Here is a 6,117-nt window from a genome sequence, read left to right on the forward strand (position 1 = left end):
TGTGTAACCAATGTGATTCTGCAATCTTTGTAATGTTTTGAATAACCAATAAAAAAATAAAATTAAAAAAAATATATGGTAAATAATAAATGAATGTATTGCCAATTTAAAAAAAATAAATAGTTTTGGATCAGTGGATGATATATATTTCAAGATGAATTTAAATTGGCATATATATTGCTACATTTTAATGTCCGTGTGTGTTTTGTGTTTAAAATGTTTTGTGATTTATGTGGATTTATAATCAAATTTTCACAAGATTATTCTCAGAAATATTCATCCACCTGAAATACATATTTTTTTCCTAGTACTGAAAACTAACTTCAGTGAATGGTGCATAAATATCCTAAAAATTCTACAGTAACTGACCCAGATTAACATCAATGCAAGTAGATTTCTATGGGACATGATGTGTATTTTGATGTTCATTTTTATTCAACACTGGTACATTACTATTTCTGCAGTTAATGCACATCATACAATATATATTTCATCCAATATTTTGCAAATTTATAGGCATGTGTTTCACGTTCAGTCACTTCCTGCTTCAGAACACATGTATTCCTCCAGGTTTTTTAACTATTCTTTTCATGAGACTTCTTTCCAAACACATTATTTTTGCTTTGCATAATCACTTTTGAAGCAAAACTCACACACCTTTCAGGATAAACCATAACCCTAATATTACCATTAGATGTATAACTGGTTGGTATGAATGATTGTATATCAATATGAGATTTCTTTTATGTTTTCAGATATCAATTCAATGCATAATTTTAAGTGGAACCAGTTATATTATTTACACAAAGTATGATCTATTCATGCATTATCTTCATATTCATAGACACAGGGTACACCTATTTGTACCCTGAATACTAATTTATACATCTACAAAATATTGCTACAGAAATGGTGAAAGAAATATTCATGTCACCTTATCTACATATACATTTTTTTACAATAATATTCTGGATACAAAATGCAAAGGTCACACTTATGATTTTACCAAAGCCTAAATGGAACGTGAGCATGGATTAATGAAAACATCCATGTCCTGGTTACCTAATGCTCTCAAAGATCAATGCAATTTGTGTCAAAATATTTGTTTCTTCCTAAGATTATACATGCAAACTCAACCTGTTTGAAAATATCAAACAAATTACACACTTTATACTTTTGCTGATTTTCTAATGTCTCTATTTATATCTGCTTTCCTACATATTTTCCACAATTCATCATTGTGACTGACTCTTCACATGTGCTGATATTTACATTCACTCTCTACCCGAAACCCTATTTGTAAAGAACTTTTGGTAGTCAGAGCGAGAACATTCCAGAGGTCGCCAGGCTCGGTGCTGCTGGTGTGGACACAGACGTTGCTGGGACAGCCCTTCCCGCTGCTCAGCGGCGGCACCTGCCTGGCCGCCCTCCACTCGCCCGCCCCGCCGCTCCGGACCCAGTTTCCAGCGCCTCTTCCTCCCAGTCCCGGGCGACCAGCATTGGGTTTATGTCTTTATTTGACGAAAACGAGCTGTTGTGCAGCCATTGGTACCTGTATTGGGGAAACATAGCATAGAAGCAAGGAGTTTACAGCCTCGGCGGCGAAAATTTTTTCATGTCAGAGACCGAGAACTCTTGCAGTCATTTATGTCATCCCTTCTTCTCCAGACAGAAGATACCAAAAAGTTGCAATCAAAGATCTCTTCATCTTATTGATAAAGCCACTAATAAGCCAAAATGTCTGTCAACGTCAACCGCAGCGTGTCAGACCATTTCTATCGCTACAAGATGCCCCGTCTGAGTGCCAAGGTTGAGGGCAAAGGAAATGGAATCAAGACAGTTATAGTCAACATGGTTGACGTTGCAAAGGCACTTAATCGGCCTCCAACGTATCCCACCAAATATTTTGGTTGTGAGTTGGGAGCACAGACCCAGTTTGATGTTAAGAATGACCGTTACATTGTCAATGGATCTCATGAGGCGAATAAGCTGCAAGACATGTTGGATGGATTCATTAAAAAATTTGTTCTCTGTCCTGAGTGTGAGAATCCTGAAACAGAACTGCATGTCAATCCAAAGAAGCAAACAATAGGTAATACTTGTAAAGCCTGTGGCTACCGAGGCATGCTTGACACACATCATAAACTCTGCACATTTATTCTCAAAAACCCACCTGAGAATAGTGACAGTGGTCCAGGAAAGAAAGAAAAGGAAAAGAAAAATAGAAAGGGCAAAGACAAGGAAAATGGTTCTGTATCCAGCAGTGAGACACAACCACCACCACCACCAAATGAAATCAGTCCTCCTCCACATGCTGTGGAAGAAGAGGAGGATGATGATTGGGGAGAGGATTCAACTGAAGAAGCTCAGAGGCGTAGAATGGATGAAATTAGTGACCACACAAAAGTTCTGACACTCAGTGATGATTTGGAAAGAACTGTAGAAGAGCGTGTCAATATTTTGTTTGATTTTGTTAAGAAAAAAAAGAAGAGGGTATCATTGACTCATCAGACAAAGAAATTGTCGCAGAAGCAGAAAGGATGGATGTAAAAGCCATGGGCCCTCTTGTTTTAACTGAATTTCTTATTAATGAGAAAATTAGAGAACAGATTAAGAAATACAGGTGCCATTTCTTATGATTTTGTCACAATAACAAAAAAGCTCAATGATACCTTCTTCATGGTTTGGAGTGTGTGGTGGCAATGCATCAAGCTCAGCTCCTCTCTAAGATTCCACATATCTTGAAGGAAATGTATGATGCAGACCTTTTAGAAGAGGAGGTCATCATCAGCTGGTCGGAAATGGCCTCTAAGAAATATGTATCAAAAGAACTTGCCAAAGAGATTCGTGTCAAAGCAGAATCATTTATAAAGTGGTTGAAGGAAGCAGAGGAAGAATCTTCTGGTGGTGAAGAAGAAGATAAAGATGAGAACATTGAGGTGGTGTACTCAAAGACTGCCAGTGTACTGAAAGTTGAAACTGTGAAGTCTGACAACAAGGATGATGACATTGATATTGACACCATTTAAAAGAATGGATGCAACCTAGCTTAACAGTGTAATGCTGCAAATTTTTCTCCATTATCAGCCAGAAGTGCAACATGTATGTGTAAAAGCTAAAATGGCTTAACATCATGCTACACATTAATACTAAAAATATATTACTGTGAGTGGTCTGTAATTAGCCCAATGAGACATCTAGGAAGTCCATACACACATCAGTGAGCAAATGTAGTTTGCTTATTTATAGCATGTTTCTTTTGGAAAAACTAGTGGTGGACACATTTGGATCACATTTATACAGATTTAAAAATAAAGATTTGATTTTGGTCATTCTTCAGATTTTGGGCTCTGAATGACTTAGCTAAAGTAATTGGCTCCTTTTAAAAATTGGTGCCATCATTTAACCTGACATGGTCCTTGGAGCCTGGTAGATTTTGTTAGGTGCTGAGACCATTCAGGGGTTTTCAGCAGAATGTAAACAAACTTGTTTGTAATGATCTTACTGAGCTGTTAAATCTAGTACTTTTGAATTTTTTTAGTCCCTCAAATTGGCATCTGTAATTTTTTTGTGCTGAGATAGACTGATAATCAAATGACAGTGCAACATCTTGTTGAGAAATAGAAATAATCTGAGTGTCCTATAAATAATTTTAAGAACTAGTTTTGAAGTTTGGAGTTGTGATTTTTCAGTTCATGTACACTAGCCCCAAATTTTAGTCTTTGGAGTCATGTGCATTGCACGTTGGATGAGCCAGGGAAAAATTAATAAATTAACAAATAAGTATTTTAATGTGTATGTAGTGGTTGCTCTGTAACAAGAGAAAACTCAAACTTTGAGGTGTGATTAAATAATAAATTCTGATTTTATTTGGGGGAAACAGGGAAAGGTGCATTTAATATCTAAGAAGAACTCACCAGTTTTTCAGCTTTTACCCTTAAGGTTTAAATTATAATTTCAAAATGTTGAGACATTCTATCTTGTGTTCAGTATGTCGTGCACCCCCCCAAAAAAAAGAAAAAAAAAATATTGTGGTTTATTCAATGCCTTTTACATTTGGACATGTAGCTTATGCTGTTTTAGATTTTGGTTATTGCCTTGCCAAAAAAGTGTTGCTATATTTCAAACTGGATTTTTTCCCCCCCAAAAAAAGTCTTATTTAAAAAAGAAACAAGTTAAAGGCATATTTCTACACACATTTCTCACCACTGGACAGATCTTCCAAACAAAAGTTGAATAAGAAAACTATAGAACTCAATAACACAATTAATAACCTAGACTTAATTGACATATATAGAATACACCACCCAAGATCAAGCAGTTACACTTTTTTCTCAGCAGCACATGGATCCTTCTCAAAAATAGATCATATATTATGTCACAGGGAAACTCTTAGACAATATAAAGGAGTAGAGATAATACAATGCATCTTATCTGATCATAATGGAATGAAATTGAAAATCAATGATAAAAGAAGGAAGGAAAAATAATGCATCACTTGGAGAATGAACAATAGGTTACTGAATGATCAATGGTTTATAGAAGACATCAAGGAGGAAATTAAAAAATTCATAGAGATAAATGAAAACACAGACAAAACATATCGAAATCTATGGGACACATTGAAAGCAGTTCTAAGAGGAAAATTTATTGCTTGGAGTTCATTACTTAAAAAATGAAAAAAACAAAAAATAAATGATCTCATACTTCAACTCAAAATCCTAGAAAAAGAAAAGCAAAACAACAGCAAAAGAAGTAGAAGACAAGAAATAATTAAAATCAGAGCTGAAATTAATGAAATCGAAACAAAAGAAACAATTGAAAAAATTGACAAAACTAAAAGTTGGTTCTTTGAAAAAATAAATAAAATCGACAGACCCTTAGCCACGCTAACGAAGAGAAGAAGAGAGAGAACTCAAATTACTAGCATACGGGATGAAAAAGGCAATATCACAACAGACACTTCAGAAATACAGAAGATTATCAGAAATTATTTTGAATCCTTATACTCCAATAAAAATAGAAGATAGTGAAAGCATCAATAAATTTCTTAAGTCATATGATTTGCCCAGATTGAGTCAGGAGGATATTGAAAACCTAAACAGACCAATATCAATTGAGGAAATAGAAGAAACCATCAAAAGATTACCAACTATGAAAAGCCCAGGACCGGATGGTTATACAGCAGAGTTTTACAAAACCATTAAAGAGGAACTAATACCAATATTTTTCAAGCTATTTCAGGAAACAGAAAAAGAGGGAGAACTTCCAAATTCATTCTATGAGGCCAACATCACCCTGATTCCTAAACCAGACAAAGACACTTCAAAGAAAGAAAACTAGAGACCAATATCTCTAATGAACCTAGATGCAAAAATCCTCAATAAAATTCTGGCAAACCGGAAACAAAAACATATCAAAAAAATTGTGCACCATGATCAGGTAGGATTTGTCCCTGGGATGCAAGGTTGGTTCAATATACGGAAATCAACAAATGTTATTCACCACATCAATAGGCTTAAAAATAAGAACAATATGATCATCTCGATAGATGCAGAAAACATCCCTTTATGTTCATAACTCTAGAAAAACTAGGGATAACAGGAACATACCTCAATATTGTAAAAGCAATCTATGCTAAGCCTCAGGCTAGCATCATTCTGAATGGAGAAAAATTGAAGGCATTCCCTCTAAAATCTGGAACAATACAGGGATGCCCTCTCTCACCACTTCTGTTCAACATAGTTCTCGAATCACTGGCCAGAGCAATTAGACAGACGAAAGAAATTAAAGGCATAAAAATAGGAAAAGAAGAACTCAAATTATCACTATTTGCAGATGACATGATTCTATACCTAGCAGACCCAAAAGGGTCTACAAAGAAACTATTAGAGATAATAAATGAACTCAGCAAAGTGGCAGGATATAAAATCAACACGCATAAATCAAAAGCATTCCTGTAATTCAGCGACAAATCCTCTGAAATGGAAATGAGGACAACCACCACATTCACAATATCCTCAAAAAAAAAATACTTGGGAATCAACCTAACAAAAGAGGTGAAAGACTTATACAATGAAAACTACAGAACCCTAAAGAGAGAAATTGAAGAAGAAC

At 35.2% G+C, this 6,117-nt stretch overlaps 1 pseudogene; it reads left to right on the top strand.

Moving 5' to 3' along the window:
• The first annotated feature begins 1,654 nt into the window (after nucleotides 1-1,654).
• Nucleotides 1,655-3,029, top strand: LOC143389903 (eukaryotic translation initiation factor 5 pseudogene; annotated as a pseudogene).
• Nucleotides 3,030-6,117: the final 3,088 nt, after the last annotated feature.

This window comes from Callospermophilus lateralis, unplaced genomic scaffold, assembly GCF_048772815.1.
Source record: "Callospermophilus lateralis isolate mCalLat2 unplaced genomic scaffold, mCalLat2.hap1 Scaffold_262, whole genome shotgun sequence".
Lineage (NCBI taxonomy): Eukaryota > Metazoa > Chordata > Mammalia > Rodentia > Sciuridae > Callospermophilus > Callospermophilus lateralis.